Here is a 14757-nt window from a genome sequence, read left to right as displayed (position 1 = left end):
CCTCCTGGACTGTCACTTGAGTTAGCAGTCTATCTACAAGTTTTATTTACAGAGGCTGATTTCCTGGGCTAGTTGATTTCCTGGCCAAAGTTCATAGTTCACTTGCATATTTAATCTTTTAATACAATCCACACTATGGTTACAGGAGGCAATAAATGCAGTATGGTAAACCCAGGCATGAACAGCCCCATTTGTCACCTTTTGTCTCCTTGAACTTCTGCATCCTGGTGCAAGTATACTCTTTAAAAAAATTATTATTAATTAATTTATTTTATTTAGGTATATATGACAACAGAATGCATTTTGATTCACTGTACACAATTGCAGCACAACTTTTCATTTCTCTGGTTGTACACAATGTAGCGTGGCTCCATATGTGCAGTCATACATGTATCTGGGTTAATGATGTTATCTCATTCCACCATCTTTCCTGCCCCCATGAACTCTCCCCAACCCTCCCTTCCCTTTGCCCAATCAAAGGTCCTCCATTTTTTCCCCTGCCCCCCTCTCACCCTGTTTTGGATCAGCATCCCCTGATGCTGAGAGAACATTCAGCCTTTGGATTTTGGGGGTTGGTTGACTTTGCTCAGCATGATATTCTCCAACTCCATCCATTTACCTTCAAATGCCATATTTTATTCTGTTTTAATGCTGAAGAATATTCCATTGTATATACATACCACAGATTCTTTATCCATTCATCTATTGAAGGGCATCTAGGTTGCTTCCACAGTTTAGCTATGGTGAAAAGAGCTGCTATAAACATTGATGTGGCTGTGTCTCTGTAGTATGTTGTTTTTAAGCCCTTTGGATATAGACTGAGGAGTGGGATAGCTGGGTCAAATGGTGGTTCCATTCTAAGTTTTCTAAGGAATCTCCATACTGCTTTCCAGATTGGTTGCACCAATTTGCAGTCCCACCAGCAATGTATGAGTGTGCCCTTTCCCCACATCCTCACCAATACTTATTATTGCTTATATTCTTGATAATTGCCATACTGACTGGTGTGAGATGAAATCTTAGAGTAGTTTTGACTTGAACTTCTCTAATTACTCGACATGTTGAACCTTTTATCATATATTTGTTGATCGATTGTATATCTTTTTCTGAGAAGTATCTGCTCAGCTCCTGAGCCCATTTATTGATTGGGTCTTTTTTATGTTAAGTTTTTTGAGTTCTTTATATATCCTGGAGATTAGTGATCCATCTGACATGTGTGTGGCAACAATTTGCTCCCATTCTGTATGTTCTCTCTTCACCTTGTTGATTGTTTCTTTTGCTGAGAAGAAGCTTTTTAGTTGGAGTCCATCCCATTGATTAATTCTTGATTTTATTTCTTGCACTTTAGGAGTCTTGTGAAGGAAGTCAGGGTCTAATCTGGCATGTTGGGCCTACTTTTGAGAGAACATTTTTAAAGAGGTCTCTGGGTCGTCTCTGGGGACCAGTCCTTCTCACATGCATTTCAATATCAACTTGGCAGCTTTCCTTTTTCTTTGTGCAGGGATATCGTTGGGTTTTCTTATTCCTCTCAGTCATCTTTGGGCCTATTTCTGAATTGGCCATCAGGAAGAAGAGAGGGAGAAATACGAGAAGAGAATATGAGAAAAAAGGGAAAGAGAAAACATGGATGGAGAGGAACTGGTTGGTCCTTGGAAGACAGAGGACATGAGACAAAAAGTATCCAAAAGTCTGCAAGAGGAAGAGTCTCTGGATTGAAACTGACCCAGGTGAAAGAAGGGGAAAGTGAATGTGGCCCATAGTGACATCTCCCAGAGAAAGGCATCAGTGGAGAAGTTAGTGAACTATACAGTTCTGCTGTCAGGGTAAGACCTGTTGGTGGTTCGATAAGGAACAGTTGGATACCATTAAGCCGTCAGGTGCCATGATGTATGTTGTGTGGGTATGGGGAGGAGGGTGCTCAAGGACCGGGGCAGGTGGAGTCCACATGTACCTGCACCTTGCTCATGTAGATGCTGGACTCCACTGACCACATCACTGACCTGAACTGTTTGGCTATGATAGCTATTTTACAATAGAAAAAAGAACCGTATAAGCAGAACCAAGGGATTTTATAAACAGCAGCTGCAGTTTATAACAAGCATACTCTCATGATAAAGAACACACTCCCATAATAATATCATGCGCTTCTGGAAACAGCTTACACAGGGCTCATCTTGACATGCACTGATATATGCAGGTTATCTGGTATTTTATATGGAAACTTTAATAAATGGTTCTAACTGGTGCTTAATTGACATAGATTAGAGAGTCCCACAGGCTCACAAATTAGGTTCATTAGAGCCCATTGAAGTAGCTTTCCATCTTTTCCCAAGATTTAGCACAAAGTGAATCCAATGTCAACATCAAGCAGGACACCCTTGATTTTCTAGTCCTGGATCCCAGATTTTTCTACAATCTGGGCAAGTGGCTACTGGCCTTGCTGCACACTTTTTTAAATGGTTCTCATTTAGATAAAAAGATGCATGCAAAAGACTCAGCCCCGGTGTCTGACAGTTACTTAATGAGCAGAGTGAAATGGGTCTCAGTTGCCACTTATCTTCTTGGGCACTATCTTTGATTTTTACTACTGTAATAGAATACCTGAGACCAGGTAATTTACAAGGAAAATGAATTTATTTCTCACAATTCTGGAGGTTAGGAAGTTCAACAACAATGCACTAGCATTGGGTCAATGTCTTCTTGCTGAATCATCCAATGGTAAAAGTTGTAAGTCAAGTAAACACATTTTCAAGAAAGCAAAGAAGAGGGGTACAAACTCATTTTTATAACAAGCATACTCTCATGATAAAGAACACACTCCCATAATAATATCATTAATCCATTCATGAAGGCAGAACCCTCATGACTTTAGATAGGCCCCACTTCCCAACACTGTTGCATTGGGGATTGAATTTTTAACACAAAATCTTTAGAGAACATATTCAAATTACAATAGGTGCTGTTGTGCAGTCTGTGCACTGTACAAACATTTGCAACAACCTTGAACTGGTCATCTGGTCACCTTACCAGGAGAGTCTGAGTTCCAGCCACCTCACTTTGTGTCTCACTAACAGAACATTCAAATTCGTGGTAGATCATTGCACCTGACCTACTTTTTCACTTGCCCTCACAGTCTCCTTCAGGATGATAAATCCAAGTAAGAACTGTAATTCAACGTGGTGAGTACTAGGGGCGTAATAAAGGAGCATCTGTTAAGGGCTTTCAAAGAGTGATGAGTAGCAACTCATTCTCTGTGGAGGTGGTTGCCTCAATTAAAGTAGTGGTCAATGTTTCATTGGTTTTCATAGGCTACCCCTACCCAACCAGCATCAAAGGACATTTGACACCTTCTGGTGGTGAGGAACCTAGTGGGTAGAGGCCAGAATGCTGCTGAACATCCTGCAGTCCATAGGACAACCCCCTACAATGAAGAGTCACCTGGTCCAAAATGTCAGCAGTGCTGCCATTGAGAAGTCTGCTCAGGTGCTGTGGTAATAAATAATTTTAAACTCCAAGGGCTTACCTCAATAGAAAATTACTTGTGATATTCAGCTTTCTGTTACTGTAACAAATACCTGAGATGATCATCTTATAAAGAGAATTTTTAAAATTTCTATTTAAAAATTTTTAATTTTCTATTTAATTAGTTATACATGACAGTAGAATGCATTTATGCACTTTGACATATCAAACATAGATGGGACATAATTTCATTTTTCTGAGTGTACATGTTGCAAAATAATACTGGCCATACAGTCACATATATAAATACAGTAATAATGTCTGTTTCATTCTGTTATCTTTCCTATCCCCACTTCCCCTCCCCTCCCATCACTTCCCTCTACCTAATCTAAGGTAACGCTATTCTTCCCTTATTCTCTCCGCCACCTTATTGTGAATTAGCATCCTCATATTAGAGAAAACATTTGGCCTTTGTTTTTTTAGGATTGGTTTATTTTGCTTAGCATGATATTCTCCAGCTCCATCCATTTACTGGCAAATGCCATAATTTCATTGTTCTTTAAAGCTGTATAATATTCCATTGATTATATACACCACATTTTCTTTATCCATTCATCTATGGAGGGACACTTAAATTGGTTCCATAGTCTGGCTATTGTGAATTGAGCTGCTATAAACATTGATATGGCTGTGTCACTATAATATGCTGATTTTAAGTCCTTTGGGTATAAACCAAGGAGTGGGATAGCTGGGTCAAATGGTGGTTCCATTAGCAATTTTCTGAGGAATCTCCATACTGCTTTTCATAGTGGTTGCATCAATTTACAGTCCCATCAGCAGTGTATGAGTGTACCTTTCCCCCCACATTCTCACCAACATTTATTGTTGCCGGTATTCTTGATAATTGTCATTCTGACAGGAGTGAGATGAAATCTTAGAGTAGTTTTGATTTGCATTTCTCTATTTGCTAGAGATGTTGTTGAACACTTTTTCATATATTGATCAATTTCACAGTTTTGGAGGTTTCAATCCATGGTTAGTTGGCTCCATTGTTTTGGGGTCTCTCACAAGGGTATGGGCAGCACATAATGGCAGGAACATGAGGTGCAGTGGCCACCCTCATGGCCAGGATGTGAAAGGAGAGGAAAAGGAAGGGTCTGGGGCCCTGGCATCCCCTCCAAGGTATACCCTCAATGACCTCACTTCCTCCCAGGACCCAACTCTTAAAGGTTCCATTACCTCACCAGTGCTAAATCCAGGCCTTTTACACATGCACCTTTTGGGGACCTTTAAGATCCAAACTATAGCACTTGTCCAGCCTGGGTTGGCAACATAGCCCTTCTCATCCTAGTCCCATCAGGGAATCTGACTGATGAAAGACACCTTTCCTTGAGGCCTTCCTTTATCCCTTTGACAGTGGGAAGGGAACTTGGTGGACCACACACTTGGTTTTAAACCTTTGATATATATTGTTCCTAATTGCATTTCATTGGCCACAGGGCATCATGTGACCATGCCTAAATTTAAAGGGGATGAGTGTGATATACATTTTTGTCTTGTACCAAGAAGGAGGAGAGAGGGCAAATAATCAGAAACTGCTCTCACGACTGTACGTACTGATAGTAGTGGTGATTATGGGGGCCAAGAGAATTTAAAGAAGGCTTCTATTCCTGTTGTTTAGTCAGAGTTGTTATTTAGTGATGTATAAAAACCTGCTTCAGACTTAGGGGCTGAAGATAACAGCAGCTATTGAATTTGCTCATAAAGCTGCAATTTGGCTAGCGCTGGGTGGGAGTAGCTCATCTGTATGTCACGTGGCATCATCTGGGGCAGCCAAAAAGCTGGAGCGAGTCAGAGTCAGGGGTCTGATCACACTGACTTGCCCACTCACGTCCTGGCAGCCGGTGCTGGCTGTCCACTGAGACCTCAGCTGTGCCTGTCAGCTTGACCACCTACTTGTGGCCTCTGCATGTGGCAGCTTGGCTTCCTCACAGCATGGTGGCTGGGTTCCCAGGCAGAAGGTAAATGCTTCCAGTTTCTGAAGGTCCAAGTCTAGAAACTGGCACAGCCTCACTTCCATCACATTTTCCTCATCGAGGAGTACTAGAAGCCAACTCTAAGGGGAAGGAACATGGATCCCCCATTCTGAGAACAGGAAAGTCAAAGAACCTGGCGGCCACGTTTTAAAACTGCTCTCCAGGTAGGTGATGGGGTTGAAGAAAGGCAAGATTTCTTTAGGGTGAGCTTAGGGAATAAGCATCCCAGACAAAATAAACCCACGAGCCAGGGTACAGGAACAGCAGAGCTGAATTTATCTCAGCGTTCTAGCTGGTTCTTTCTCATAGCTGCTGCGCATTCCTAGTGCCGATATAAATCTCAGGAAATGTTTTGATCCAGTTAAAAAATGTATATCGGATACATCGTGTTTCATAAATGTGAACGGCAGTCTGGCTTTATTCTGAATTAAGTGTCTTAAAATCATACATAATTAATTCTAATGTAAACAAATAAAATTATTAAGAAACCAAAAATGCCACCACCCAGTTTTTTTCTTTTAAATACTTTTTGTTTTTGGTTACCATAGCCTAGGGTACCTCGGTTTGAGGCTTAGCATGTTAGTGGCATTCATTCTACTTTACATTCCTTTTGCTTTGAACTTTATGATTCAATTGAGATTTCAAAGCCTGCTGGATTAGACCTGAAGCATTTTATCAAGAATCAGATGCAGTAAGGGTTGAGGAATAGAATATGTGGACCACCATTTTTCTGAGTTTGAGAAGGGAATGACTACTAATATCCATGTGTGTTCCTGTCCCTCCTGAGCCAATCCTAACAGCTTTTGATGGGTTGTAGAAGTGATAGATTTTAGAGGTAAGAGCCTCTTTAAAGGTGATCTAAGCAGAACTTCCTCATTTTGCAGACAGGGAGACTGGAGATCAAAGGTAAAACGACCTTAAGGAGTTATAACTCTCAATTTTACAGAGGAAGAGTGGTTGGTGCCCACAAGTTGCACGTCTGCACTAGAGAATTCACAGGGAATCCTTCTTGTAGCTGAGAACTGGGCTAAGCTTCTGCTGCACTGGATTTCCTCTTATGACCTCTGTCCCAGCCTGGGCTGCCTCTCCCCCTAGTCCCCAGGCTCGAATCATTCCATCTGCCTCCTGATTCTCTGACAGCTGCCTTCCCCTCACCCTTTGTTCTCCCTCTTTTAAATCCAAGGGAGAGAAGCCTGGATTCAAATGATAGCATTTGATTTCAGCTCATGAAAAATTCTATAACAAGGGTACTTGGCCGTTTGATCTCTGGCTTCTCCCACACACTTGCCCTTTATACTCCGAGAGCCATAAGCTTCATTTCCTTGGAGCAGATTGCCATTTCAAGGGAAAGGAAATAACTGTGTAGCTTTCAAGCTGAGTTCAGGTTTAATCAGGACAGAGCTTCTCCATCCAGGGCTACAGTGGAATCTCAGTCACTGAAGGGACTTCTCAAGTACAGCATAGTGGTCATGATCTTGGAAAATGCCAGACCTACCTCACTTTCCCATTACAACATTTATTGGCTGTGTGATCTTGGTGAGATCCTTAAAACTCTCTAGACTCAGTTTTCCATTCTATAAAATGGGAACACTAATTAGTGCACACCTCTAAAGGTTGTTCAACAAGTATTTATTGACACACTCCCGTGTGTCAGACCTCTTGCAGTTTATAGTACGGTGAGGACTATGGACATGAATCACATAGTCACGCACATATAAAAATTGTACAATTGCCACTGTCATGAGGCCCAGGAAGACATGTGTGAATATGTGTGAGAACATAAAATAGGTGAGAGGACCTTATTATTTGTCCATAGTAGGACAATTGTGAGAGTGAAAAAGGTGTTGTTAATTGTGCAGGAACCCCAGGCCCAAATCAGGGCTTCTTGGACAAATAGAGTCATGGAATTCCACCCCCAATCTCTCCTTTCCAAGACAGGAGAGGCCGGGCAAGGCTTTCCTGGAGAGGGAAGATGCAACTGAAATCTACAGAATGAAGGAGAATTACTAGGTCAAAGGGAACATGGACTGATTAATTTAGGCCAAGAAAATAAGCAGCTGAGCAAACTCTATGGCAGGAAGCTTGAGGCCTCTGAAGGACTGGAGGGTGGTCCCTGTGAGGGAGACCTGAGAGGTACCTGGCTTTAAGCACAGGGACCTGTTCACTGACTTTGCTGTAGGTGTTAAGAACTGTGAGTGTTATCAAGGCTAGTTAAAAATAGGGGAATTGCAAGATCAGATTTGCATTTTAAAAATGGCCACGGTTGTCAGCCTCTGCCTTCTAAGGGAAGTTTTCTGATACGAAAACCTGGGTCTAGGGTTATAGCTCAATGGTACAGTGGTTGTGGGGCATGTGAAACGCCCTGGGCTTAATTCCTAGAACCACAAAGAAAAAAAAAAAAGCCTGGTCTCCACCCCCCAGAGATCCAGATTTAATTCATTCAAGGTGGATCCCAGTAGGTTATAAAGTATGGCATGGTTGAGGTTCACCCTGGGAGGAAGCTTAGTGGTTGAGAAGAATAATTATCAGTCTATTGCAGTATTTCAGATAAGAAATGATGGAATATGGGGCTAAGGCTGTGGTTCTTAAACTGTAGTAGATTTTGAAATTCCTTGGTAGGTTGTTAAAATAAATGCAGATTTCTGAGCACTCAATTCAGTCATTCTTTGTTGCAACATAGAATTTGCATTTGTAAATTCCCTAGAGGTGCTAATGTGGCTAGTTTGGAGACCACTCTTGGAAAATGACTGATCTAGAGAAAAACTGTCATATTTGGTAGGCAAATATATTTGCTACACACGACCCGGCCTTAGCAAGCAGTCACCTTTGTTTGCTTCTGAAGCACATATCAGAATTGAGATGATGTGTGTACCTGATTATTGGCTAAATGGCCATCTCCCCTTTTAGGTACTGGAGCGATTAGAGAACACACGTGACACATGCTCAGAGGCAATTGAGTGTCCAATGGGTAATCAAGGGAAAAGGTAGTTGTTGAAACAATGTTGATTTCTCAGGAAAAGGGAGAAGCAGTTACCTTTGTAAGTAGTTCTTGATGTTTATTCAGTAAACAGAGCATATTTCACAGGATACTGGGTGTGTGAACCAGCAACACTGCCATCTGGTGGAAATAAGTGATATAACAGCTATTCTCAAACTAGGTTCAAGGTTGTAGAAACAACGTTGCTCTAGGAGAAAAAAAGTCATCTTTTTTTTAAAAAAAAAATTTACAAATACAAATAAAGTTATCTAGAAGAAAAATAGTCTCTCCTTTTGAGAGATTTAGTTGGAAAAATGCGTATTTGTTGAAAAAGTAGTGTGCAGTGTTTGAAAAAGAGCACAGCATTTAATCACTGTAATTAAGAGGAGTTTATTGAAAGGACACGTGGAAATAAGGAAGTTAAAGATCTCCACCCAAAGCCAGCAGCAGAGAAAAACAGGAACAGGTATGTATCTGGGTTTGTCAGAGACGGATTTGCATTTTGGAGCTGACTGGCCAGTGAGGATATTGCCTCACAGCCGGGAATCTTGTCACCCCCCTTTGGTGGCAGATGAAACCTCATTTTCTCTTCTGTTGCTCCCTGTTGCAGACCCTCCTCCTGCCCCTGCTGGGCACTGCTGAGATGGCAGTGTCAAGGGCAGCAGCTGCACATTATGTTGGGGCAGGAGCGTGAGAACATGCTCACTCACCATTTTTCTTTGTTTCTTGTTTCTTTTGTTGCGGGGGTGGGGGGGTGGGGGGGGTGGATAAGTTCTTTTCCAGCTTTTTGGAATTTTCAGCTGGGCCTAAGAATTCGATTGACTTAACAGGGTAAGAGGAGAAAAAACGAAGTTTTGTTAATTTTAACATGTCCATAGGGACCTCTACTAGAGAGTCAAGATCAGCAGAAATGGCCAAAGCAGAAAAAAAAAAAAAATTTTGTTTTGTTTTGTTTTGTTTTTTACCTTTAAGACAAGATAAACAAAAATTCTGTGAAGACATGGCAAGACAAAGAGATTTATGCTAGGCACAGTAAATTTTGGGAATTTCACAAAAGATTTATGAGGCCAGTATAAAACCAGTGGAAGATAAGGGTTAGTTTAATAAGTTTATTGTACAGATACATCCATGGGTTAGTTCTTACTCTGGTGATAGTGAGATTTTTCTCGCCCTGGCAATGGGAAGACACTTTCTTAAAGGAATTGTATGGCTTTTTACAGGGAGAAAAGGGCAGGTCAGATAGTTCTTCTCATGTCTGCTGTTATTCAGGTGCCTTTGGCAAGGAACAGTCAATATGCTAAGTTGGTGTGTTGTGAGAAATGTGACTTTTTAACTTTGCAATAGAAAAGTTAAAACTATGACCATGTTCTACAATTTATCTGATTTTATGTGCTATTGTGTCTGTTTCACATTCTGGTACTTTCTTTTTGGGGGAAGGGGAGTACCAGGGATTGAACTCAGGGGGCCTGGACCACTGAGCCACACCCCCAGCCCTATTTTCTATTTTATTTAGAGGCAGGGTCTCACTGGGTTGCTTAGAGCCTTGCTTTGGCTGAGGCTGGCTTTGAACTCGAGATCCTCCTGCCTCAGTCTCCTGAATTCTGACTTCTGAATTTATGACTGTTTTCTCTCTGAGGTTGGAGAAATTTTGAAATGACTTGGTGACATGCTATAGCATGGGGTGGAGAGAGAGGGAAATGGTCCCCAATTCCTTCTCCCTCTCTTTCAGAATGTGTGTGTTTGCAGGATCCAGTGTGACGGAGTTCACACAAAGAGAAAAGGTGTTAGTCACTAGGGCAGAGGGAAAAATGGCCCTGGAGGGCTTTTCTTGGGAAATTCCATTCTCCAGGCTCCAAGGATGCATCTTATTTTTTCAGGACTCTGTGGTCAGAGATGGTCTCATTGCCTCACCTAGCACAAAGCCACATGCAATCCCATTATCGGGGCTCAGAAAACAGGACCCTAAATTGAGGGCCTCAGAGGCAAAGTCTCTCCCTGACCTTTTCCTGTCTCTGTCTCCTTTTTTCCTCCCCATCTGCCTCAGGCAAGCCACAGAAACTAGAATTCTTCTTCCCTAAGGCAGGCCATAGAAACTGGACCTCTTTATTCCCCAACCCAGCCATAAAACTTAAAAATATTACTCCGATCTTCCCCCTCCTTTCTCTATGTGACCGGCCAGGAAGAAATCCTCTGACTTACCTCATCTGATAGTAGATCATAAGACCCCGACTTCAGAAGGGGTCCTGCCCATAGCTGGGAGGAAGGAATGCTGCACAGAGAGGCCGATCAGAATCTGAACAGACAGGCCTGGCTGGGTCACCCGCCTCGATCTGTCACCAGGAGGTCATATCATTGCTGTCTTATCATCCTTTCAACATGTTGTCCGTGTTTCACTGAACCTAAGCATAAAACTGGATAGTTCATTCTGGCTCTGCTCTCATTTCCCTTAAAACTATGATTAAATAAATTTGCTAAATTTATGATGCTCTTCTCTTGGTAATCTGTGTTTTGGTATAGGGGTGCCAGCTCTGACTCTATAGTGGGCAGAAAGGGATCACTCCTTCCTGCCTACACTATCATGTGCCCAGAAAAGAGGAGTGGAAAATGTTTGGTGAGAAGAATTAAAGACTTCACAGGACATGTCCTTAACAATTGAGACTACTTATTTTTTTTTTTTTAATTCAGGAAGAAAGTAGTCAAAGGCATATAGCTTCTCTACACTGAAGCACACCTGCTAAGCAATCAAACACACTGTCTTTTCTGGAAACTGAGGTTAATAGGTATTTAATGTGCTTACTTTGGACATCTTAAAGTAGCTAAGAATTGTGTACCAATAGACTGCCTTTGTGGTATTCAAATGTGAATGATTTTCATTCTGCTTTGAAGAAAATACATGAATAACCAGGGGAAAATAATAAAACAAAAAGAAATCACCAGGGTCTCTGTAAAGAAGTGTTGTGAGACACTTGACTGACAAGTAGCTTCTAAATATATACTATGAAAATCTCAGGTTCCTGCTTCATTTCGTGGTATTGTGGAAGGCACATTGGCCACCAACAGGCTGGGAAATATTTGCAGATTTGAATTACACAGATCGAAACACAGTCCGCTCAGGGCTTTGCTGTCAATGTCAAAGATCTGGGACAATCATTGCGAGCCCTTCACAAGGGAGAATTCTTAGACAAGGTGTGGAATTCCTAATAAGAAAGGTTTATTATCAAAGACTTTCTAATGCTGTCTTTTTGGAAAAGTCATTTTCCATGGGTAATGGTCCAAGTCTCTAGTCACTGAGCTTGTTCATACAGGGTAGGAAAAGTGCTCTTGCCACGCAGGTCAGCAGGACAGGGGGACTGCATTCCTCACCGTGGTGCAGATTGGCTCCGCTCTACTGAACTGTGGAGTCACAGTGCTCTGTGACAGATTTCTGTTTCTGGAAAAGGAAGGGCCACCTCCAGGCACCTGCCGTTCGCCCTCCATTGGATTAAAGTTGAAGTAGGTAGTAGCCATTTGTGGCACGAGGAGATTGTGGCTCTCTGTAAATCAGCCCAGGGCATGGCAGTATTTTTCAGGCTTGTCATTACAAGGTCCTCAGTATGCATAAAAGTGAGCACTTCTTAGGGACTTATGGACAGGTTGGTAGTGCTACCTCCCCCAGATTAAGAAGACCTCAAAATTTTGAAGTCATTGGGAGCTGTGTTGAGCATGTTTGGTTTCCTAAGAGTGAATAATAATGTTAATAGTCTTGATAGTAAGACACAGATACGGGTGCCAACCCTCTGTTCTGTCTTCTCTGAGATTCCTATACCTCGCTGGGGATTAAAGTCGGCTTAAATAGGGATGGCCCCTACTCCTGCTGATGAGAAAACTCACTCCATATCCTCAGCCTCTGTCTCCCAAGCAAGATTCTTCTCTACCCATTGGTGCACCAAACTCCTTTCTCTGAATTATAGGAAAACATACCTCATGGGGCATTTATATGCAGACAGTCTTTACTGTACTTTTGAGAATACAGAGAGGGGTTTATGCCCTGGCAGAGCAAGCATCTTCCATGGAAAATGGAACCGAAACAAAATGAGACACATAAAAAACATCCTCAGCCACCGCAGTGTGGCTTTATGATTGCTTTTTGTTCCTTCTTCTTCATTTTTTTTTTCTGTTTGGCCCCCTCAGAAATGGAAATAGACCCATCTTCAATCTTTTCTCTGGGGATCTTCTCACATACCCAAAGGCATATTAACGTGCTCTTGTGCTGATGAACCATGTACTCTGGGTTTCCTGCCTCCTGCCCACCAGTCTCTGTGAGTGAAAGACGATTCTACAGTGATTTATTTTCCCAGTGAATCATGTGCTTCCCTGTTCCTCCACCTTGGAAGGCAGATTCAATTATGGTTAGTTTTGGTTAAAAATAACTTTATTTTTTTTCTCTACTTGTAGAAGAAAAATGTAACAGAACATTGTGAGGAGCTGATTGTTCTGTTTCATGACATTATCTCCTACTACTAATATCTTTCTGTCTGCAGAGTTTGCTGAAAAGTGTAGCATATACAGCGGATACGAGTCCTGATAATAAAATTACTGAGTTTTCCAAGGTCAAGGGCTTGGTTTTAGGCCACAAGTTTCCTTGTCTGCTTACTGCTAGGAAGGCCAAATTAGTTTCACAATTCTCCCCCCCCCCCCCCCGGGGCTGGTGATAAAACTAAGGGCCTCACAGATGCTGGACATGTGCTCAGTCCCTAGTTTCACAATCTATGCATGAGCCATATTAAAGGGAGGTCAGGATAGAGTAAGATGAGGTCTTTAAGGAGAAAGCAGAATCCATATTGTGGGAACTATTCCATCCTACTCTTCTTCTCATGGGTAACAAGCACTTTGGACTTTTTCTCTCTTTTCTTTACATTTGTGGATGCTAGGACCATCTGTTCCCTTATCACCACTTAGTCAATGACTAATAATGATCTTTTGTTTTAAAGTTACTATTGGAGCAGCAGAATCTTTCGCATTAATTGTGCAAGGAGAAAGTGGTAGGAAAGTAATAGCTGCAATAGAAATGGAAATACCAAGAAGATAAGCTGCCTTTCCCATCACTTTATTGGCAAAGATATTTGGGCTTCCCTTTATTAAGTAGAGGCTGAAAAAGATGAATGGAACAAAAGCCTTCTTGCAGGTATCTCTGCAAGGGCTGGCCGGTAGGTGAGCAGAACTCACTTTAAAAATGCTGTAGGTTGAATTTTCTAAGGAAAAAGCTGGGGAGAGGGTAGAAGAAGGCCAAGATGAAGTTGGATTTTCACATCAGAGACTGCAGAGGAAGGCCTCCTCAGGATTCTTCACTGAACCAACAAACGCAAATCCGGCACCACGACACCTGCTGCACATTACAGACAAATGTCCCTGTCATACGGATGTAGGATGCGCAGCAATAGCCACCAGGAAGGAGATGTCACAGTTGCTATCAGCAGCTAATGGTTTCTCAAATTAGTCAGTGTCACCCTTATCCTTTCCCATTGTCTGAAGTTCTGGAGGTAGACCCAGGTTGGAAAGTTGGAGAAGAGAGAGGGAGAAGGATATAAGCAAGTAAATCTTGCCTTCAGTGACATGCTGAAAACATTCATAAGATGAAGCTTTCAGGAATCTTACTAGTTGTTCCTTGATACCTTGAATCAGCCATACTGGGATGACTTAAAAATAGCAGTTGGTACACAGTGGGAATCAGCACATGCTACAAGTTTGGGCCTTTTGATTTCTTCTTTCTTCATGAGCTGGGGTTACCAACACAGTACTGCCTTTTCCCATTCCAAGCAATGGAGGTTGGGGACAGTAAGAGCCAGAGGAGGTAACTCGTTACACTATTTTAATAACAAAGGAGATGGTAATTTTTAACCCTAGACCACAATATTAGGAAACCCTGCTCCTCAGCAAGAAAAGGAAGACCAATAAAACAAAATCATGTGGGCTGTCAGGAAAACAAAACACCATTCTATATTTTAACCACAATGAGTTGCTATGCCGCTGTTATGGACTGCACTGTGTTGAAGTCCTTGCTCCTAGTTCCTAAGAGTGTGACTTTATTTGGGAGTACAACAGAGACAATGAAGTTAAAATGAAGTCAGTAGGCTGTGATCCAATTTGATGAAAAATGATGAAACATAGAGACTCGGACAGACACACACCCACAAAAAAAGAAGATGTGGAGACATAAAGGAAAGAAGATCATCAGATGACTGAACCATGCATCTGTAAGCCAAGGAATGCCAAGGATTGCCAGCAACCACCAGAAAATAGAAG

At 41.9% G+C, this 14757-nt stretch overlaps 1 long non-coding RNA gene across 1 annotated transcript; it reads right to left on the bottom strand.

Annotated features, from left to right (window-relative positions):
* Positions 1-500: 500 nt before the first annotated feature.
* On the bottom strand, positions 501-10808 carry LOC131424733 (uncharacterized). Its single transcript, XR_009228198.1, has 3 exons — positions 10675-10808; positions 8533-8616; positions 501-1550 (listed from the first exon to the last, which is right to left on the bottom strand). It is a non-coding gene; the product is annotated as an uncharacterized LOC131424733 (long non-coding RNA).
* Positions 10809-14757: the final 3949 nt, after the last annotated feature.

This window comes from Marmota monax, unplaced genomic scaffold (assembly GCF_021218885.2).
Source record: "Marmota monax isolate L192 unplaced genomic scaffold, Marmota_monax_Labrador192_F-V1.1 WCK01_AAM20220418_F8-fsc00059, whole genome shotgun sequence".
Lineage (NCBI taxonomy): Eukaryota > Metazoa > Chordata > Mammalia > Rodentia > Sciuridae > Marmota > Marmota monax.
This window is presented reverse-complemented; position numbering and strand designations above follow the sequence as displayed.